We start from the raw sequence: 23,937 nt of genomic DNA, 5'->3' as shown, positions 1-23,937 counted from the left end.
AGTTAGCTCCCACCTGAAATCTTGTTTCAGTCTGCTTAAGTCTATCCCCAAAAAATGTAATTAAGAAACTCCATTTATCTTGAAAAGAAATGGTGACAACAGGCTGGAGTCTTTGAGACTACTATATATTTTCTTGTTTACTTTCTCATCAAATCTTGAGACATTCTGTGAAATTCCTAAGTCTTTATTGGGTGGAACTTCAGAAGAAAAAAATTAGTAATATGTAAAAGCACCAAACAAAAAAATCCTGAACAGTGAAATAACTAGCACCTTCTTTTCATTCTGCAGCTCATTTAATTTTGGTACCTTTTCTTTTTTTTTTTTTTTTTTTTTTTTTGAGACGGAGTCTCACTCCGTTGCCCAGGTTGGAGTGCAGTGGCCAGATCTCGGCTCACTGCAAGCTCTGCCTCCCGGGTTTACGCCATTCTCCTGCCTCAGCCTCCCGAGTAGCTGGGACTACAGGCGCCCGCCACCTCGCCTGGCTAGTTTTTTGTATTTTTTAGTAGAGACGGGGTTTCACCGTGCTAGCCAGGATGGTCTCGATCTCCTGACCTTGTGATCTGCCCATCTAGGCCTCCCAAAGTGCTGGGATTACAGGCTTGAGCCACCGTGCCCGGCCAATTTTGGTACCTTTTCTATAAAACCAGCCACCCCCATCATCCCCTACCAATGATCTATTCTAATTCTATGTAGTAAATGTGTGAGAGAAAAAGAGATTCCTCTTGTTCTTAAAAGGAATGCAGGAGTCCTCCAAATGCTGACTGCCAGGTTTTAAATCACTGTCTTCAAGATACTACATATACATAAGCAACTGTGAAAATCCCCCTCCATGACTGGGGCCTAATTGTCACAATCAGGACTTTTGAAAAAAAATCATTAGAGAAAAGTCAAACCATATGCATATACAACAGAGAATGACAGGATTTTCTGGTCACTTCGTGGATAAGTCAGCTGGCTAAGCCTTGTGGATTATGTAAAAAGCATAAATTGTGATACAACTATCACAATGAAATTACTCGCGCATGCATCGTTAAAAGCTTTATCTCCAGGCTGACTGCATTTAGTGCTTCAAAGTTCAGAACATAATCTCATTATCTCACTGTTCTCTTTCAGTTCCTTGGGAAGACACAAAACCACAGCCACTAGAAAATGCCTTCAACCAAGCCTTGGCCAGATGAAGACAAAGCAGAGCAAACATCACGAAAAGCACACGTCCGTCTCCTTCGCAGCCTCGCCTACCCTTCCCTCCATCAAGGTGCAGAAAACCAACTTACCATAAATTACGCAGCTTTAAACCAAGTGCTTCACTATTCTGGGAGTTAACGACCTCATTTGTAAAATCAGTGGCTTAGACTATCCTAGAAAATGACCTTTAAGACCTTTTCTGGGTCTAACTTACACTTTACTAAGAGTGCCGATTAAATAAACTTGTGTTTGATGACAAAGCTTTTTTGGAAGATGGACGCAAGTTAATCCAACCTTCTTATTTTACAGAAAGAAAAACTGAAGGCCAAAGAAATGAGACAAGGTCATGCAGCTAGCTGACCACATGCTCAGGGATACAGCCCTGGGCTGAGCCCACACTCCAGGGCTTCCTGCACCTTGGCCCACTACCTAGTCAAGAGTCCCCTCCAAAAAAGGTATCAACTGATCGATGTCGCTCCACTTCAAGGCAGATCCCTCCAAAACCCTGCAGTTTTAGAACAGAGCATTAAAGGAAGTCACCCAAAAAGAAAGAAAGCTGCAGCAAAAGTCTAAGGCTTATGGATAAGAAAGTGACACCTGGTCATGCCAGCTACTCCAGTTCCCCAGCCCACCTTCCCGTGCTCCTCAAACCAAATCCAAGACCTCCTAGGATCTAACCGGCACAAGCTTCAGAAAGTCTGTGTCATCTAAGTTTACAACGTCTACCCTCAGGAAACTTGGCTCTTCAAACACACAGGAGACTGGCCCTTTTGCACATGGAAAGCAGTGAGAGGCCAGTTCCCTGAAGCGAGGTAACCAATGGGGAGAGGAATGAGCAGAAGCACCTGCCTGAGGGCTCCACGGGAGAGCCCTGTGCAGATGGGGACCAAGTGGAGAACTTGCCATGTCTATTTCTGCATTGTTCCATATTCCAGTGGAAAGCCCAGGTATGATTTCAGTTTATGAAAATGTCTTGCAAAGAATCACATTTTGGGTCTTTTCATGCCGTATTTACTGATTAAAATCTAGTGTTTTCATTCCGTGCCAGTTACTTTCATAGTCCAGACCTGCAACACAAGCTTAATCAGCCATTTAAAACATTCTGAAATTATTTAAAGGTATAAAATTTAGCAACTTACTTAATTCTCAGGCCAACATTTAATAATACATCATAACCTCAAACACAGCTGGGCACGGTCGCTCACGCCTGTAATCCCAGCACTTCGGGAGGCCAAAGTGGACAGATCAACTGAGGTCAGGAGTTCCAGACCAGCCTGGGCAACATGGTGAAACCCTGTCTCTACTAGCCAGGCATGGTGGCACATGCCTGTAATCCCAGCTATTTGGGAGGCTGAGGCGGGAGAATGGCTTGAACCTGGGAGGCAGAGGTTGCAGTGAGCCGAGATCATGCCACTGCACTCCAGTCTGGGCAACACAGTGAGACTCCAGCTTAAAAGAAAAAAGAGAAATCATGACTTCAAACAATTACTTAGTATAATCCTGAGAAAATGGCTAAAATAAATTTTCTCTAAACATCTTTTTTCACTTGAGCATAGATAACTCTTAGAAGAGGGTGAAGCTATGACATATCTAAAAAAATAAATCTAAAGCATTCTAAATAAGTTGTTTGTTCTAGGGATTTCTGGGGGAAATTTCAAACCAAATCTATTTTAAACTCTCAAAAATTCCCAGAGATTTGGACAGACTGAGATTTCAGCACTCTGTTGAAGTACGAGGTGACCAAAGCAGATCCTTATGCAAAGGAGACCTGTGAGTGCGTTACAGACTTATGTTTTCAATGAAAGAGACTGAACGTTCTCTGCATCTCACTCTTCATATTCCTCCTAGTGTGGGGGGCAAGCAGAAGGCAGCGGACACAATGGATTAAAGGGGTGTATGACTCAGAAACTCATGGTCTTCCCTTTTGTCCTCTCTTCATGCTTTCATAATTACTTAAGTGTGCGCTAATAATTCAGAAGTACCACATGACATACTGACAACAAGCTGGCAGGTAAAATGTCATTCTCTGTTTCATGAATACAGTACTTATAGAGAAACAGAACTCTATAAGGAGAATGTTAAAGCCAGCTGAGGCCAGGAGCAGTGGCTCATGTCTATAATCCCAACACTTTCAGAGGCCAAGGTGGGAGGATAGTTTGAGGTCAGGAGTTCAAGACCAGCCTGGGCAACATAGTGAGACCCCCATCACTATAAAAAATACAAAATTTAGCAGGGTGTGGAGGTGTGCACTGTAGTCCCAGCTACTCAGGAGACTGAAGCAGGGGGATCCCTTAAGCCCAGGAGTTCTAGGCTGCAGTGACCTATGAATGTGTCACTGCACTCCTCCAGCCTAGGTGAAAGAGTAAGACCCTGTCTCAAAAAAAAAAAAAATTTAAATAAAGCCAGATGAGACAGGAAATTAAATCAGTCACTCTTCTATCCTCTATTCTAGAGGTTTTCACTTTTCTAGGATCTTATATATCAAACATCCAAAAACTTTACAAAAGCTAATTAACTCGAAAAGCAGATTTATCACTTTAATGTTACACGGAGATAAACTGAGAGATCAAAGGTTGAGCAGGAAGAATGAAGAGAATGACATTAGACCGTGAGATGGTGATTAAATCATAATCCCTAATGAGCACGTGTCTGGGGTTAAACTGCTTTCCCATACATTATACAATTTGATGCTCTCAAGAATGATACTGGGGCAGAGTGCAGTGCTAGCTCGTGCCTGTAAACCCAACACTTTGAGAGGACAAGGCAAGAGAATTGCTTAAGGTCAGGAGTTCAAGACCAGCTTGAGTAACATACCAAGACCTCATCTCTACAAAAAAGAAATTTAAATTTAAATTTAAAAACCTAGCTGGGCATGGTAGCATACTTTTGTAGTGTTAGCTACCTGGGAGGCTGAGGAGGTAGGACTGCTTGAGCCAAGGAGTCTAGTCCAAGGCTGCAGTGAGCTGTGATTGTGCCACTGCCTTCAAGCCTAGGCAACAGAGTAAGACTCTGTTTAAAAAAAAAAAAAAAAGATACTAGGTGGGCAAAGTAAGTAATAATGATGATTATAACAACACCAGTAATTAGTAATCACAGAAACAGCAGCAGCAGCAATAGTAACAGCCCTTATTGATATTTTAACTGTGGCCTACAATGGGTGAAGCATGTGACACCCAGCAGGACACTGACAGTCACAGCCCCATTAAGAGAAATGCTCAGGACCTTGGTAGCTCAAAACAGCAGAGCCAAGACTCAAACACAGATCTTCTCACACTAAATTCAGTTCTCTTTCCAGTATAAATAGTAATGACAGTCTACCAGGCTCTCTTGCCAACATCTCTTTCTCAGGAACTGCTGCATCTCCCCACCGCCGCCTGCCCCCACTGTGCAAATTTTTGCATGAGAAATTGCCCTGTACGCACATGATCATAGCCCTGGCAACAGCCCACAGATCCAGGGGTGGCCTCCAGACTCAAGCTGGACAAATCAGATTCCGTACAAGGAATCTGTAGTAGGAGCTAAGGTCGATCAGATTAACCCTTCTCTGGGAGGTTAGATTGTAACACACAGGCTGGAAATCGTTGGCAGAACCTATTTTCCTCATGTGGAAATGGAGGAAACCAGACTGCAGTGGGAAAGGAGAATGAAGGTGATCTTTAAAGAGACAGTCCTTGACAGTGTGCCAATGCCAGGTTCTGCTTCTTCAGCTGGCTGCAGTCCTATGCAGGGGTTCCACAGATGACCTCCAAAGGTTTCCATGTACGTCGTCTCTTTCCTTAGGCTTTCTCTAGTGGGCCTCTGCTCTGAGCAACTGAGGAGCCTAAGTAGTAGAAATAAATTGTGGCTGGGCGTGGTTGCAATCCCAGCACTTTGGGAGGCAGAGGCAGGAGGACCGCTTGACTCCAAGAGTTTGAGACCAGCCTGAAAAACATAGTGAGACCCCCATCCCTACTAAAAATTAGGCAGGCATGGTGGTAGACACCTATAGTCCCAGCTACTTGAGAGGCTGAGGTGGGTGGATCCCTTGAGCCCAAGAGTTCAAACCTGCAGTGAGCCGTGATCACACCACTGTACTCCACCCTCGGTGACAGGGCAAGACACTATCAAAAAAAAGAAGAATAGAAAAGAGGAGAGGGGAGGGGAGGGGAGGAAAAAAAAGGAAGGAAGGAAGGAAGGAAGGAAGGAAGGAAGGAAGGAAGGAAGGAAGGAAGGAAGGAAGGAAGGAGAAAGGAAGGGAGGGGAGGGGAGGGAAGGAAAGGAAAGGAAAAAAAGGAAAGGGAAAGAAGAGAAAAAGAAAAGAAAAGAAAGAAGGAAAGAAAGAAAGAGAAAGAAAGAAACTTGTTTCAAGAAAGAAAAGGAGAAAGAAAGAGGAGGAGGAAAGAAGAAAAGAAAAGAAGAGAAGAGAACAAAAGAAAAGAAAAGTAAAAGAAAGGAAAAGGCATGAAGAGACCAGCACTAGAAGAGCTCACATACACCATCTCTATAGTTTTGTCTGCTCGGTAGCCCAGTAGCCCTCTCTCCTTCTGCTAACAGCGCCTCTCTCTGCTGGAAAACTGTTCCTTCCCCAGCCACTTGGGTCTAGTGGAGGATGGCTACCTTCATTTATGTAATCTGCAATTCTATGACATCCCTGTGAAGTCTCATTATAACTATTTTTTAAATAAGGCTCAGAGAAATTATACACAAATCACAATACCAAGAAATGATACTGCCAGTAGCTGCACCCAAGTATCTCTGACTTTAAAATGTGCACTTTTTCCAATATAACCCTTTCCCTCCCTGGTAACTTACAACATCTTAGTAACAACTCATGAACCAATATTTACTGAGCACTTTCTGTACAAGGTATTGGAAAACAGTGGGAAAAGAAAGCAATATAATATATGGGAAAAAACAAATGCAAGTTTTTATTAGAAATGTTAAATCCCAAATCCCAGGCTGTACTGGCTTTTTCGGGGAGAAAGGTGGAGAAGGAAGTGTGTGCACATGTGCACTGCCTTTCAGTCGCCACACACTGATGCCCGCGTACAGCACTCATCTACTGTGAACCACAGAGGAAAAGTCTCCATTCTAAAACACTTTTCCCATAGCTCCTGTGAAAATGAAGAGGCTGTTTTCTATGAAATCTGACGGAAATAATAGTCTAGAACAAATATCAGGGATGAAATTAAATGCTAGACACAGATATTCTTCTATTCCTAGTGGAAAAAAAAATGAAAGAAAAATCGCCAAAAACCGGTCAAGTCTCCGTTTCCTCAGTTCGTAAATTGTGGCAGTAAGTGGATTTCATACTTGGTTTAACTTTGGAAGCGTTTCTTCTAACAAACCCCTTCATGGAAAACCCAGGTATGAAACGTCCAGGAGCAGTCCCTGATGGCTCAGTACACGTCTACACCCGACACCCAGGCCCCACGGGTGCCCCAGTGCCCCTCCAGGAATCTCCGTGTCTTCTCAACCACTTCCCACCACCTCCAAACTGCAATGTTATGAGAGTTGACAGGGAAAGCCCACCCAAGTACATGTATTAAAAAGCAAACTGAAAGCACAATGTCAGAAGTTACAAAGATAAAGAAAATGGTGGCCACTAAGCTACTTTTGGAAACCCAGATGTAACAAAAATACTAACAGCTAACTTGCTGAGTGCTTACTCCTTGCCAAACTTTCAAATACTTCATGTGAGTTAACCCCTTAAGCCTCATAGTGATTCCAGGAGAAACAACTCTTCTATTCCCATATTAGAGAGGAACGAATTGAAGTTTACAGAGATTAAGAAACTTGCCCCAACTTATGAAGCCACTCAGTGAAGGAGCCCAGTTTTGAACCCAGGCAGTCTCCATCTGGAGCTCCCATGCCCACTTAACTGCTATGCTGTTCTGAATCATACTGTAAAAACAACCACTGAGCTTCAAAGGTATTACAAGCTTAATTCACATAACTTACTAACAGCAGCAAGCCTTACTCCAAGTTCAGATGACTTCTCATGATTACTATTACTCCCTCGACATCTAACATTTGGGGGTGGGGGGGGAAGAGGGTATCACTAAAACTCTACCCGTTGTCTTAAAAATGATTCTCAAACTGTCGTCCAAGGGCCCCTGAGGGTCTCCATCATATTTTCAAGGGGTCCTCGACATCCTCTCTTGTCGACCCTTGTATCTATGCATGCCTGGATTTTCTTCTTTTTTTTTTTTTTTTTTTTTTTGAGACGGAGTCTTGCGCTGTCGCCCAGGCTGGAGTGCAGTGGCACGATCTCGGCTCACTGCAAGCTCCGCCTCCCGGGTTCACGCCATTCTCCTGCCTCAGCCTCCTGAGTAGCTGGGACTACAGGCGCCCACCACCGCGCCCGGCTAATTTTTTGTATTTTTAGTAGAGACGGGGTTTCACTGTGGTCTCGATCTCCTGACCTTGTGATCCGCCCGCCTCGGCCTCCCAAAGTGCTGGGATTACAGGCGTGAGCCACCGCGCCCGGCCCTGGATTTTCTTCTTATACTTCAACCAACACAACACATTGCAACAGACTGCAATGCAGAAATACATATAAGAATTTGGCTGTCTTCTATTAAGCCAGACATTAAAGACATTTGCAAAAATGTGAAACAATGCCACTCTTGTCACTAAATATTTTTGTTTCAGAGAATATAATTATTTTCATTAAAATATTATTTATGTTAAGTAATGATTATATTGTTATTTTTTAATAAACTAATAAATATTCTTAATTTTTTCCATTGTAATTTCTAATGCCATAAATATTGTTATATAAGACACATATAATACTGAAAGTACTTTTGGGTCCTTAGTAGTTTTTAAAAGTATAACAGGATCCTGAGACCAAAAAGTTAAGAACTCCAGTCTTAAAAAATACAAATTAGTCCTTTATTTCTACAGAGAACAGAGTCCACAATTCAAACCTAAAAGCTTCATCGTTACTTCCTAAGTAAAAGAGTCACTGGTAACATTTCTTTTTACCAATTTTTTCATCATTAAATAAACTGCTAAACTTTAAAACTGATGAAATTAGATGTCATCATAATTTACACATAACACAAATTTACCCATAAGTGTAATCAAAAGGATATATTTTGTGGCATGTTTAGAATTCATTAGGATAAATTATAACACTCTAAATTTGTATCTATCATATATACTTTCTACACAATGCCTAATATTTTCATAACTGTAATCTCAGATGTCAGTAAAGTCTTTACCATCTAGGCAATTTAGATTATATTTGTAAACAAAATTTAAGGCATATTTCAAAAGCAGCTACAAAAAAAATAGACACTATTAACTTCCACACCCATAAAAAAAGACTAGTAACCAAGAGTGAGGACAAGTGTTTATTTTTTAAAATATATGTTATAGCAAAAAAAATCAAAAGTCTAAGTTTTCAAATTAAATAAAATGTTTATTCATGCTGTTGTTACTAGATATATTTCTGTATCTTTATAAACTTAGGCTTGAATATTCATGCATATAATCAATGCAATCAAAATTATCACTAAAAATATTTATTAAATACTGAGATTATCATATCATGATATCAAGCACCTACGAATATGTTTTATGGAATAAACATGCTTCCCTTCACACAAAAAACTTTAGAAAAGTTACACAATGTATAAACATTATGTTTTACACAGGCAAAAAAAGAGAGTAAGAGAAACAGAGAGGAAAAGATAATAAAATCACTGTTCAATGGAATGTCTAAGGAGCTGTTATTTTCCTCCCAGCTTTGTGACATAAAGACATACGCTATGAACTCAAGAAGAAATAAAAGTAGGTTAACCATAATTGCACATGATAATGCTGTTAACTTATTCTATCTGCTCAAAAGAAATAAATGGAAGATTTATTCTATTGGCCCTGTCCTATTTGAAAACAGACATTTTAGCCATCTAAAGAAGAAAATGGCTCAGGTTTCTCATAGGAAGATAAGGCAGCAACAATAGTGTGGTTTAAATTGTCAGATCCCACATTCCAGATAAGGAAAAAAATACCCACAGAGCAAGAAGAACTTGTAAAGTCAAGGAAAGAACAAAATCCAGGCTACTATCTCTGATACAAATTGGCTCCACAGTCCCTTCTATCTTCTGCAAAAACACCAGCTTTTGAAAAGTTACTTGAAACACTGTATTGTTTGCAAGCTAAATGATTTTCAAATTATCACTAGTTCTTCAAGGGACATTACAATCTGCACTAAGTCACTCTTTTTAAATAATTTCCTAAGCTGAATTCACTTAAGCAATATTACTCTCATATTAAATAAAGAGGACAGACACTGTCAACGTATGCACAAGTTGTGAAAAAAAATCACCCAACCTTAGCCAAATGCACCTCACAAGGGCACAGCAAACAGGGTGGACTTTGTTAGGAGTGCAGATGGGAAGGTGGCCGTAGCATACTTCTGGAACCTCAATTATATACATGCCTGGGCTAGATTAAGGAAAGAAACCTACAAACCTTTTATTTAATTCTATAGTCCTTTCCTTCTCTAAATGCATAAACTTAAAAATTATGTCTAAAACTTGTAAACTTAATAACTAAATGTAATAATTTCTCCATATAGAACAGACAAGTAATTTCATATGCATTCCCTGACATAGTATTAACTTGAAAATGCCTGTCCACAGATGGTCAGCACATTCTTCTTTAAACAACGTTGCAACATGCTGAGCTCCTAGAACGGTGGCCATACAGAAAATACAGACAAACACTCATGTCAGAGAACAAACTGTGGCTACTATGTCTAGAGAAAGATAGCATAATAGCATCAGTGTCTATTTTAAGGCCATCCTCCAACATCTGAAAGTGTTCACAGTATCACTGAATTCTTAAGATAGAAAAGTTTGTGTTTTTAAATAATGATATTATCTAGGAGTTGTTCTTTCCAAATGAAGGCAAGAAGTGCATAATACAGGGACTAGAGAAGGTCTATGAATATATCTATACAAGGAATTGATATTCATGAATTCTACATATCTCTATTAGTATTGTAAAGCAAAGCTCTGGATACAACTTTAAATAGGTGTCTAATTTCACACATTCCCAAAAAGACTATTCCCAGCCAGAATCTAGCTGAATGGACGATGTTGTGACAGGAAAACTCTGCTGAGTGCAGATGTTTGTTTAATGCCAAGGAGACTGGGATGCCATCAAAATGCCAGACTTTCTCTCATCATTTGCCTGCCTTTTTCTAAAAGATTCAAGGATGTATATGAGTGCTTTAAAAGGAAATTATTGAATGTACTGTATACCCACAGGAAGATCTCCTTTTACTCTAGCCAAAGAGACTATCTGTGGAGCAGATCTCTGCATTAGAAAGAGACGCAGCAGCAGTGCCTGGCAGTGACCTGACTCACCGAACCCAAACAGGGCACAAAACACAAGTCCCTAGCAGAGCCCACAGCAGGTGCCAGAAGGCAAGGCCAGGAGAGACGCTCGCCCAGCAGGAGCTAAGAGGATCCCAAGCCTGACTGCCTAACCCTGGAGCTAACCTTTCTGTCAGGTCCCTCTGATTGCATGCCATGCCCTCTTTTCTGAGTGGGCAGTAATCTTATTCCTCACATACACACCTAGAAAACCCTTCAGTCTGCAGTAAAACACAGAAGTGTGCTCTTTTCAAAACTTACCTAGAAACCATCACTGTGAAGGCCAAGAAGACAGCCTCACAGACACTCCTGTTACCATCGCCATTACCTCGCTTTAAAATAAACTCTTGCCGAAGGCCTAAGCTATTGGCCAGTGTGTCCTTCCTGGAAAATGAGTGGCCTCCCGTCGAGAACAGGCTTCCCACCAGTCTAGGAGGCCAATGGATTAACCACATCAGTGCTGCCTCCTCAGGGTGCTCTCCGCCCCGGCCCACAGAGAATGTCTTCACACAGAACCCCTCTCACCTGGCCTCGCCCACCAAATCAGAAACACGCGCTGCACCTGCTCTCAGAAGCTGGGGTCAGGGCAATCCCTGACAACCTCTTTTCACACTCCTTTGCCAGTAGCTGTCGCAGCTTGTGCATGTTGCTCAGAAGGCCCCAGAAGCCACCTGACCTAAAGACAGAGCACTCAGATAAAGTACTGTGAGGCCAAGGCTGCTCTCAGAATGCCGCCCATTTCCAGATTTCCCATGACCACTAGGAAGGCACATCGTAAACGGCACTAATGGTCACAGAGGATGGTGATTTGCCTCTTAACAGATGCCATGAGCTTTACTCACAAGATACGGATTCAGCATTACCTCTTTTAGCCCTCACTTCAACCCTGGGAAGGAGATATTAGAATCATTCCCATTTTATAAAGAAATGGAAGTTCTACAGGTTACAGTCACAAAGCTCGTGAAACAGGAATTCAAAACCAAGTCCTGGGAAGAACATGCTTGGAAGGAAGATGTGGCTGAACACACTTCAGCTTTGAGTTGCTGAGGGATACCAAGCCAGCATGATTTCCCTGGAGCTCACAAGAAGGCCACACGAAAGAGAGTCAACACACAAATGCATAAAAACCTCAGCACAGGCGAGGGAGGCACCATCTTCCCTTCATCCTCTACACTCTTTCCAGTCGCCAGCATCCACCATGACCTGCTCTGTGCTGCTCCTCCATGGCTCACAGTGACGCGGCAATCGGTGCTTACTTTTAACTGATGCCAACAGCATAAAAATATTTGGGGTGCAAGCAAAGGAGAGAAAACACCAGAAGATCTTTGTTGAGGCCGCAGCCCACATGCTCCCATTCCAGTCACTTCCCTAAAGAAGTAAAAGTGAACTTGACTACCCACTGGGTTACCTACTTTGCTAGGGACACTGGGTGATAAACAGTAGTCACAGCAGGTAGATAGCTGACCGTGTGCTTACTGTCTGCCAAGATGCCTGCTAAGCACTTTCCATGCACTAACTCGTGGAACTTCAAAACAGCCCTGAGGTATAGGTATTGTTATCCTCATTTTGCAGATGAGAAAATGGAGCCACAGAAAGTTTAAAAAACTTCCAAAAAGACCCAGAAAAGTAGTATGCCATGTAGTCCCTGACTTTAGGAGCCTACAACACAATTATGGGAACAAGATTCATTGACTGTAAGCAACTGGCAAACAGTGCTGTCTAATTATTAATCTTAATAAAGGTCAGTGCCTGGAGGCTGGGCATGGTGGTTCACACCTGTAATCCCAGCACTTTGGGAGGCCGAGGTGGGCAGATCACTTGAGGTGAGGAGTTTGAGACCAGCCTGGGCAACACGGTGAAACCCTGTCTCTACTAAAAATACAAAAATTTGCCAGGCATGGTGGCACATGCCTGTAGTCCCAGCTACTCAGGAGGCGGAAGTGGGAGAATCCCTTGATCTTGGGAGGCAGAGGCTGCAGTGAGCCAAGATCTCGCCACCGCACTTCAGCCTGGGTGAGAGAGAGAGACTCTGTCTCAAAAAAAAAAAAAAAAAAAAAAGTCAATGCCTGTTATGCACAAGCGCTACACTAGTCGAAAGAAGAGAAGGTGAGCAAGGGCTGCAGTCGACAGATGCTTCCTGGAGAAGCAGGGCTACCACTTGGGGCAGTATGTTCCCCACATACAGTTTGAAAGCAGTGGTTCTCAAAAGTACACAAATTAAAAAACAGAAATCAGCAATCTCTATAAAGATCATAATTCATCAATATGCTGATATAAGAAAGGAACAGAAAATATAAGAAAGTAGGTTGAAAGTGAGGGAATGTGTCCTCCAGGGGATGGTGGGGAGGGGTGCTGCTGGCATGTGGTGGGCGGAGGCCAGCCATGCGTTACCCATCCCTACAAAGCACAGGACAACCCCTCACCACAAAGAACCCTCTGGTCCAAAACCGTCAATGGTGCTAAAAAGCCTTATACAGAGGAAGGAGAATCTTTAGAAGGGGTCGCTCTATACAAGGGAAATAACACAGGCCATGGCTCAGAAACAGAAAAGAGCTCAGATACATGGGAGGCCATTTCTTATGAGGAATAAGAGGAAATCATGTTGCCCAGGAAGGCTTCATGGAGGGCTGTGAAAGCCAAGCAGGATTACAGCTGGATTTGGTTGGAAAGGGGGATATGCAACAGACCTGGGATGACATTCACAGGACAAGAGCCAAGAGTCAGGGAGTCCCAGAATCCAGCTGGAAGATTTGCTAGAATAGCCCAGGTGCAAAGTAACCAGCAGTTTCTAGTTAGAGGGGAGAAAAGGTAGTAAAATGCCTTATAAAGAAAGCACCGGCCAGGCGCAGTGGCTCACGCCTATAATCCCAGCACTTCGGGATGCCGAGGCGGGTGGATCACTTGAGGTCAAGAGTTCAAGACCAGCCTGGCTAACATGATGAAACGCTGTCTCTACTGAAAATACAAAAATTAGCTGGGCATGGTGGCACGTGCCTGTAGTCTCAGCTACTCAGGAGGCTGAGGCACAAGAATTGCTTGAACCTGGGAGGCAGAGGTTGCAGGGAGCAGAGATCATGCCACTGCACTCCAGCCTGGGTGACAGAGTGAGACTCGGTCTCAAAACAAAAACAAAACAAAAAAACACAAAAGAAAGCACCGACCTGGCTTACTATTGGACACAGGTGAAGGGAAGGCATAGGTGAGGTTTTTATTCTGTCTCCCTCTCTTGCTTGTGCACCCAGGACAGTGCCTGGCAGAGAGCAGGCATAAATCCTGATGCATGAATCATAAACACAGCGGACTGGCATGTTACGGGAAGTTAGGTTCTAATGTCCTCATGCAAAGGGAAAAATTACATACAATCCCATCAGACTTGGAAAATGATAAATGCCTCTAAAGGAGCAATAAAGTCAGCTTTTGTTCCAGCGGGGGAAACACTGCAGGTTCTTCAGTGGGAACCCAGATGGAAACCACGCCTCCCGTTCAGCACAGCACAGTCCCTTCGGGGCCTACATAACCCAGCACACATGAGGGCACAGCAGGCCCCCTCCCACCCGGGGCAGCGGCAGAATCACACCCACTACTGGTGGCCAAAAGAGATGAAGTCACCTAAGTTAAATGTGCATATGATTCAAAGGTTCGCTGGTGGTGAAGGGTCCTCCCTGACAGGAGACTGAGCTGGGAGGTAGACGCAGCCGCTCTGATAAACCTGCAGGCCACACTGTCCCCAGTTGACAGGGACAGAGCTGAAGCACTTCCCCCACCAAATGCACTCTTAAGATGTACGGGCTTTCCCCAGCAAGCAGACTCAGAAAAATTTTTAAAAATTAAAAGTTTGCAAGAAAAGACATTTGGGTTTCCACAACTGCAGGCCAGCGCTTTTCATGCGCATTTCACCAACCAGCGCTTATCTTTCCTCACTCACCAAATGCAGATGCAGCACTTTCTGTGCACAGAGCATTGTGGGAAATGCACAGCAGCACTTTCTGTGCACAGAGCATTGTGGGAAACGCACAGCAGCACTTTCTGTGCACAGAGCATTGTGGGAAACGCACAGCAGCACTTTCTGTGCACAGAGCATTGTGGGAAATGCACAGCAGCAAAAGCCTTGCAGTGCCAAGGAAGGTTCTGTCCAGTTGATCTATTAACTTAGACCCAGGGTCGGCACAGTTTTGTTTTTTTTAAGTCCAGACTGTAAATATTTAGGCTTTGAGGGTCATAGTCCCTGCGGCAGTTACTTAAACTCTGCCATCAGAGCACGAGGGAGCCACACAATATGAAAACAAATGGGCATGGCTGTGTGCCAGTAAAAACATTGACAAAACAGGCAGCGGGCCAGATGTGGCCACTGGGCTATGACTTGCCACCCCCTGGCTTACACCTGTACTGTCAGCTGATGAGCCAGAATACAAACCATCAGAGAACTCAGCAGAACACCCAGAGTGGAGTTCTGGAAATGTCTGTGAAAAGCAGGTTTTGATGAGGGTGGAAGACAGCCTCAGGGCTGGTTACTCTGGAAGCGAGACCCTGCGGGGAGAGCCTCTCGGAGGAAGCTAAGGGCCTAGGACAGCCCAGGCTCACGGTGGGAAACAGCGACACACCCAGGAAACTCAAGCATAAAACGCTGCACGATCCTGAGGAAAGCCAACTCTGCCTGGCAAATCATCCTCCAAAATTTCACCGAAACCCTTACTACCGCAGAGCATCTCTTCCAACAATGGCCTTCCTCACATGTCCCGCCCCAAATGTTACTGAATTGTTAAGGCAGGGCACTGGTGCTTGGTAATAACAAATAATGCTTAGAGAACTTTCCTAATTTAGCTACAAATGCATAGTTCACTGAACTGTGGTTAAGAAAATAGATGCCAACCTGTAATAAAGCAGAAAGCCTAATAATTTGATCTTGTTCTTGGTTTCAGAACACTATAAGAAAGCATTCTTTTAATTCCAGGCTCAGTTTCTCAAGAAGCTTATCAATATCACCATAAAGACATCCATGAATTCCATGAGGCTCTCCACAATAGCCTCTCTTCAATGTCTACCTTGACGCAGTGAACACAGGCCTGAAGCCGTAAAGAGGATACATGTCACAACTCAGAACTGTTGGGAGAGACAGTGCTCCTGGGCGCTTGGACCCCTACACATCTTGTCAGCGGTGCCAAGACTTCAGGCCCTGACCACCCTCCCACCCAGGTCATTTCCTAAGGTTGTTTATGCAGCTGGCAACTTTGAGACACGAGTTACCTTCTTTCCTCCTTTCTCCACCTCCCTCTCTCAGCCCCTGGGAAAGACTAGGCGTATTTACTGCTTGCTATAACTGTGGTGGCTGCCCCTGCCTGGGTGTGCAACTCTGCTATGATGAAAACACACTGCAAGTCCAGCATCCACCTGGTCCATAGCAAGCTGCCCTATGGGGATGTGGGGGGCAAGGGAAACTGACATAAATATGCCAATGCTGTTGTGCTTGCTGTACTACGAATTAGACACCCCTTTTCCTCTGACCCAGGAGCCTCGTGTCCTCTGCCAGCACCCATGAAAAATAACAGGCTTATTTGTAACAGTATCTTCTTAGTTTGAAAGCAAGGTAAAATCAAATCCCAGAACCAGCTATAATTCTCTTCAATATTAAATGAAAATTTGCAACTCTTTATTTCATTTTCCTCTTTTCAATATCTATTCTTCAGCAAGGCTTCTTAAACTATGAGTGGTGAAAGCTCCTGGTTTTGCACAAAGCAATCCCAGTGCACACCTGCTGACCCACTGTTTCCAATCCACTAAGTGCCTCCTTTCACTCTCCAAAGTGTTCTCACCTGTACATTAAATTATATGATCACCCTACATATAACCAAATGGACAGATATGTAATTGCTGTAAATTGCTTCAGTGTTTTGTTTGTGATCATTTTTCTTTAAAAACAAACAAACAAACAAAAAAATGAAACAACAGTCTGACTCCAATTCTTTCACTTAAAACATGTTTTCCCGCAGGAACTTAACCCACCATAATTATATTCTGCAAATAATGGGAAGAAAGTTTAAATTCTGTGTCCTCTAGAAGCAAGATGACAATCAATGGTCGTTAAGTGTTTCATTGTTGCAAAGCACATTTAAATATTGACCATTTTTTCCTTTTTGAAAACTGTCATCCAAAACAGAATGATGCAAAAAAAGTCACATACATCTGATCTTTCATTAAATGTGATATTAATGGCTCCTTCCCCGACAATATTCTGGGGAAAAAATTTCTCTAAGAAATATAATGAGGCAGCACCATGAAGATGTGACTCTGCAGATTCTGGGACGCTATCCAATTTGCGCATCCTTGTCTCTGCAACCTCATCCATGCTGGGAACTGGAGAGCTTGTCTCTTGCACAGTAAAGAAACAACCTGAAACAAAGTAGTCCTTTATCAAACCTTCCCAAAGGGCAGTCAAAAGGGTTGGGCTTTCCGCTACCCTATGCATGCTCTCCACCAGGTTTAACGGGAGTGAGGTCCCTTTCATTCCTACTTGCATAAAAACACAGGCCAACACTCCACTTGATGTCCTTGACATCGACTCCTCGCTAGCTGATCTGCTGTAGGGGCAGCAGCCATGCTCAGTTCTTCACCAAACCCCTGTTCCTATCTGCCCTGCACACACCCCTACACACAGTGAGATCTTAGAGCTTTGACAAAGTGCAAAGAGAAGTCGCTCTACCCAAACGTACCCTGACAACAAGGAATCCAACCTAGTGTTGGCAAAGCAGGCTCTCGATTAAACAGATTATGCACCGTACAAAATACATCTTCAAGTGAATCACAGTAGCAAAATCCCAGAGAAAGTACAAGGGAATTACAGTGCAAGCCTTGATTTACAAACTCCATCAGATCTGCCCAAATGTCAAGTGAATTGATAAAAAGAAATACCCCCACTTTACCACTTCCATAAACTAAAATGTTAAAAAATAATAATAATAAACTTGAATATGACAGATTACTCAAAACAGAAACTGTGTTATTTTGTTTTGTTTTGTTTCCTAAGAGACTCACAAAGCTGAATTATTGGGGGTTTTTAAAGGATGGTCTTAGAAATTCATAACTGAAACAAAATTTATAGGTTTAAGAGATGACTTTTCTTCGTTGTTGTAAATTTTCAGTGGTCTCTGAAGAATTCAAGTAAAATAAAAGCCCCCCCTGGTTACCCACATTTCCCCCTGTGCATACACAAATAGCAGAAGCACACACCCGCCCTTCATACTCCTGCTGCATCTTCCTGAAAATCCAGTTCTGGAATGGCAGTGGCTGGGTTCAAATCCAGCTCTACTGCTGAACAGCTGTGACTTGGGTGAGTCACTTATCCCCTGTGCTCTGGTTCTTTTGTGTGTAAAATGCCAGTAACAACAGCACCAACCACACAGAGCTGTCACAAGGATTACATGGGTTAACACTGGCAGAGAGTTAGGACCAAGCCTGGCACACTAGTGTTTGCTAAAACATTTTATCAAGAGAGCTACAAAATAAACTCCCTGGCAATGTCTCCCCTTTTAGATGCAAGGCAACGTTGAGGCCTACTTCATCGGCAAATACCGCATTTCTTTTGTGGGATCGTGCCTAATAGGCAGTGAGTGTCAACAAATATTCATGGGACAGATGGATACAAAAAGCTGTACAAATAAAGAAGCAAATGACCTCTTCCATGATTACAGTCAAAATTCCAAAGGGTTTCATTAAATTCAAACCACTAGGATGGTAAACAGGAGCCTGTGTGCTGTTCTCACCACAAAGTGGTACTTCCTCCCCTTCCACAGTGAGTCCTGGTCCCAGTGAAAACACTATAGAACCAGCCATCCCCGCCTCTCCTCACCGTAAGAAAGCTGACCACTGAGACCCTCCCACACTCGCCACCATCATTCCCCTCAACATTGCCACTTCTATTACTGGCAGTTATTGCCAATACTAAAACATGAGGCAAAATGAAATTTCTAAAGCACCGTGAAATCTATGGAAAAATATTCAGAAGCAAAGCTTTCAATTAATTCAGTATTTAAATGAAATTCATTTCAGACGCAATTCAATAAAGCCTTCATATTCTGAAGAGATTCCCAATAATATGAAAAAATATATAGATTTCCAAAAAGCTTCTGCTTTGGTGCATTGGGAAACTCGGGCTGCTCCTGCAGTGTAACGCAGTCTGATCTGCAGAATTAATTCAGATGTCCACAGGAATTGCAAACTCTGACTCACAGGCGCCTTCCACTGGCAGCCACCTAGATCACTGCACCTGCCCCAGTCGATACAGGAACTCCAGCCTTTGTACCTTCCAAACCTACTGTCCGTATGTGGACCTAAAATGCCCCTATGGCTTGGCTCTCTCTCCCCCATTTACGGCCCCTCCGTGGTTCTCCCGTTCTAAGGATACAGTCCAGGCTGCCATGGCTTCTGAGGCACCTCCTGACCTGGCTTCCCACCTGACCAGCCAACTTCTCTTCCAAGCCAGACTGTGCTACAACCTGACCTTGTGCACTCTCTTCTCACCTCCTACCTGGAGCCACCTTCCCACCACCTCGCTGCCCCTGGGGCCTCTGTGTAAATGTCATTTCCTCGGATGCCTCCTGCAACCACCACCCCGATCCCAGGCTAGGTGAGGGGCACCTCCACAGCCAGCGCTTCCCTTAGAATCACACTCAGCACTTCGCATACTAGTTCCTTTACTTGAGTCCTCCGAGAGGCTTCTTTGTCACCGTATCTCCAGCACCTGGAATCACATCTGGGGCACAGGAGGTCGTCAATAAATACCAGTTTAGTAAATGAGATGACAATGGCCTAACTGCAACAGTCAGGGTGAGAAATAGAGAAAAACCGAGAAAGAACGGGGTGGAAGCCAGTAGGATCTGGTGACACAACAGACGTGGGCAATAATAAAGAAAGAAGGGCCTGGCCTGGACGTCAAATCTCCACTTGGGCAGCAACGTGAGAAAACCACTCACCAAGAAATCGGCAGAAGCACAGACTGAGGCGAGGGCACTGGTTTAGGTGCAGACACGCTAAACGTGAGGTGTCCCAAGACATGTGCCCACAATGTCGTGGCTAAGAACTCGTCCCTGCCCTGCTCAAGATGCCAGTAGCTTCCCAGCACATTAAGGAAACTCCAAACTCGTCACTGAGTCCTACAAGGCCACATATGCACTAGGTCTAGCCCCTCAAGCTCTCCGACCCCACTTTTTCAGTCTGCTTTCTCCCTGCTTGCCTCACTGGCCACGGTGGCCCTCCCACTGTCCCCAGAGGTGCCCAGCAAGATGCTCCTCAGCACCTGTGCACTCACTGCAGCCCACCTGGAGCACGGCACCCAGATCTTTGCAGGGCTTCCTGCTCCTCCTAATGTAGGTACCACTTCAAACATCACCTCCTCATGTCAGTCATGAAAATTATCCACAGTAGCATCCCCTGACTCACTGTCACATCAATCTGTTTTAGTTGCATCACTAAACACTTGATGAACTGACGTTGTCTGTTCCTTTCTTTTGCATATTTGTTGTCTGTCCATCCTATCTACAGGGTACACAAAGTAAGGCCCCAGCTGGGCACAGTGGCTCATGCCTGTAATCCCAGCACTTCGGGAGGTTGAAGTGGAAGGATTGCTTGGGACCAGGAGTTTCAGACCAGCCTGGGCTGGGGAGACCCCCATCTCTACAACAACAACAACAAAAATTAGCTGAGTGTGGTGGTGTGTACCTATAGTCCCAGCTACTCGGGAGGCTGAGATGGGAGGATCACTTGGGCCTGGGAGGTTGAGGCTGCAGTGATCCTTGATGGCACCACTGCACTCCAGCCTGGGTGACAGAGTGAGACCTTGTCTCAAAAAACAAACAAACAAACAACCAAACAAAAGACGTAGTCAGGCTCTGCAACCATTTTCTTTGCTAGCATAGCCCGAGCACTTAGAACAGTGTATGGCCCTTGCTACTAGCTCATCACATCTGTTAAATGAATATCTGAATGGAGGAATGAAAGTAGCAAGATGGGATTTGCCATCTCCTGCCCTCCCACTGAAACCGTTGTGAAAATACAAAAGGTGATACAAAGTGCCAACTATCTAAGGAGGCTAGTAATGCTGACTATCACAAATTCCAGAAAGTTCTATCAACCAAAAGCAAATAAAGCTTTGGAGGAGGGCACGGAGCACAAACAGGAAAAGGGAAAAGACAGGAAGTGGATTTCTCTGATCCTCACCTGGCCTCCTGTCTCGAGGGTCACAAACCTGGCTGGCCACCAGGAGCACTGTGCTGTGTTTTGTTTATTTGTTTAGTTACAAATTCATCCATTCACATACTGAGTAACTGATAAACTTATCTGGTTCAAAAGTCAAGACCATATAAATAGGTACAGGTGAAGAAATCTTACCTCCTTTTCTGTCCCTGTCCACTTGTCTCCACACTACCTACACACACACCCTTGCCTGGGAGTTTCCTGAGTTGGTTTTTATTATTATTACTATTATTATTATTATTTGTACTATACGTTAAGTTCTAGGATACATGTGCAGAAAGTGCAGTTTTTGTACATAGGTATACACGTGCCATGGTGGTTTGCTGCACCCATCAACCAGTCACCTACATTAGGTATTTCTCCTAATGCTATCCTTCCCCTAGCCTCCCACCCCACAATAGGTCCCGGTGTGTGATGTTCCCCTCCCTGTGTCCATGTGTTCTCATTGTTCAATTCCCACTTATGAGTGAGAACATGCAGTGTTTGGTTTTCTGTTTCTCTGTTAGTTTGCTGAGAATGATGGTTTCCAGCTGCATCCATGTCTCTGCAAAGGACATGAGCTCATCCTTCTTTATAGCTGCATAGTATTCCATGATGTATATGTGCCATATTTTCTTTATCCAGTCTATCATTGATGGACATTTGGGTTGGTTCCAAGTCTTTGCTATTGTGAATAGTGCCACAGTAAACATACGTGTGCATTTATCTTTATAGCAACATGACAATGATCCTTTGGGTATATACCCAGTAATGGGATGGCTTGGTCATATGGTATTTCTAGTTCTAGATCCTTGAGGAATTGCCACTCTCTTCCACAATGGTTGAACTAATTTACATTCCCAGCAACAGTGTAAAAGTATTCCTTTTTCTCCACATCCTCTCCAGCACCTGTTGTTTCCTGACTTTTTAATGATCGCCATTCTAACTGGTGTGAGATGGTATCTCATTGTGGTTTTGATTTGCATTTCTCTGATGACCAGCGATGATGAGCATTTTTTCATGTTTGCCGGCTGCATAAATGTCTTCTTTTGAGAAATGTCTGTTCATATCCTTTGCCCACTTTTTGATGGGGTTGTTTGATTTTTTCTTGTAAATTTGTTTAAGTTCTTTGTAGATTCTGGATATTAGCCCTTTGTCAGATGGATAGATTGCAAAAATTTTCTCCCATTCTGTAGGTTGCCTCTTCACTCTGATGATAGTTTCTTGTGCTGTGCAGAAGCTCTCTAGTTTAATTAGATCCCATTTGTCTGTTTTGGCTTTTGTTGCCATTGCTTTTGGTGTTTTAGACATGAAGTCTTTGCCCATGCTTATGTCCTGAATGGTATTGCCTAGGTTTTTGTCTAGTATTTTTATGGTTTCAGGTCTTACGTTTAAGTCTTCAATCCATCTTGAGTTAATTTTTGTATAAAGTGTAAGGAAGGGGTCCAGTTTCAGTTTTCTGCATATGGCTAGCCAGTTTTCCCAGCATCATTTATTAAATAGGGAATCCTTTCCCCATTGCTCGTATCAGGTTTGTCAAAGATCAGATGGTTGTAGATGTGTGGTGTTATTTCTGAGGACTCTGTTCTGTTCTGTTGGTCTATATATCTGTTTTGGTACCAGTACCATGCTGTTTTGATCACTGTCGCCTTGTAGTATAGTTTGAAGTCAGGTAGTGTGATGCCTCCAGCTTTGTTCTTTTAGCTTAAGATAGTCTTGGCTATGTGTGCTCTTTTTTGGTTCCATATGAAGTTTAAAATAGATCTTTCCAATTCTGTGAAGAAAGTCAATGGTAGCTTGATGGGGATAGCATTGAATCTATAAATTACTTTGGGCAGTATGGCCATTTTCATGATATTTATCCTTCCTATCCATGAACATAGAACACTTTTCCATTTGTTTGTGTACTCTCTTATTTCCTTGAGCAGTGTTTTGTAGTTCTCCTTGAAGAGGTCCTTCACATCCCTTGTAAGTTGTATTCCTAGGTATTTTATTCTCTTAGTAGCAACTGTGAATTAGAGTTCACTCATGATTTGGCTCTCTATCTGTTGTTGGTGTATAGGAGTGCTTGTGATCTTTGCACATTGATTTTTTTACCCTGAGACTTTGCTGAAGTTGCTTATCAGCTTAAGGAGATTTTGGGCTGAGACCATGGGGTTTTCTAAATATACAATCATGTCATCTGCAAACAGGGACAATTTGACTTCCTCTTTTCCTATTTGAATAGACTTTATTTCTTTCTCTTTTGAGATTGCCCTGGCCAGAACTTCCAATACTATGTTGAATAGGAGTGGTGAAAGAGGGAATCCTTGTCTTGTGCTGGTTTTCAAAGGGAATGCTTCCAGTTTTTGCCCATTCAGTATGATATTGGCTGTGGGTTTTTCATAAATAGCTCTTATTATTTTGAGGTATGTTCCATCGATACCTAGTTTATTGAGAGTTTTTAGCATGAAGGGGAGTTGAATTTTGTCGAAGGCCTTTTCTGCATCTGTTGAGATAATCATGTGGTTTTTGTCATTGGTTCTGTTTATGTGATGTTATGTTTATTGATTTGCATATGTTGTACCAGCCTTGCATCCCAGGGATGAAGCTGACTTGATCGTGGTGGATAAGCTTTTTGATGTGCTGCTGGATTTGGTTTGCCAGTGTTTTATTGAGGATTTTTGCATCAATGTTCATCAGGGATATTGGCCTGAAATTTTCTTTTTTTGTTGTGTCTCTGCCAGGTTTTGGTATCAGAATGATGCTGGCCTCATAAAATGAGTTAGGGAGGATTCTCTCTTCTTCTATTCTTTGGAATAGTTTCAGAAGGAAAGGTACCAGCTCCTCTCTGTGCCTCTGGTAGAATTCGGCTGTGAATCAGTCTGGTCCTGGACTTTTTTTAGTTGGTGGGCTATTAATTACTGCCTCAATTTCAGAATTTGTTATTGGTCTCTTTAGGGATTCAACTTCTTGCTGGTTTAGAGAATTTATCCATCTCTTCCAGATTTTCTAGTTTATTTGCATAGAGGTGTTTATAATATTCTCTGATGGTAGTTTGTATTTCTGTGGGATCAGCGGTGATATTCCCTATATCATTTTTTATTGTGTCTTTTGATTCTTCTCTCTTGTCTTCTTTATTAGCGTGGCTAGCAGTCTATCTATTTTGTTGATCTTT

The 23,937-nt window shown here is 43.1% G+C and overlaps 1 protein-coding gene across 4 annotated transcripts in view; it reads right to left on the bottom strand.

The window, feature by feature from the left end:
- L3MBTL4 (L3MBTL4, histone methyl-lysine binding protein) overlaps positions 1–23,937 on the bottom strand; it is a 449,874-nt gene that overhangs the window by 388,226 nt on the left and 37,711 nt on the right. Inside the window, exon 1 of one of the 4 annotated variants that reach the window (XM_025365147.1) lies at positions 11,178–11,261. The exons of the other annotated variants lie outside the window; for them this stretch is intronic. The gene's annotated coding sequence lies outside the window, so the exon portion shown is untranslated. Of the gene's footprint in view, positions 1–11,177; positions 11,262–23,937 lie in introns of those variants that run through there. 4 annotated transcript variants of the gene reach the window in all.

This window comes from Theropithecus gelada, chromosome 18, assembly GCF_003255815.1.
Source record: "Theropithecus gelada isolate Dixy chromosome 18, Tgel_1.0, whole genome shotgun sequence".
Taxonomy (NCBI): domain Eukaryota; kingdom Metazoa; phylum Chordata; class Mammalia; order Primates; family Cercopithecidae; genus Theropithecus; species Theropithecus gelada.
Note: the sequence above shows the minus strand (reverse complement) of the source record. Positions and strands in the feature narration are given on the sequence as shown.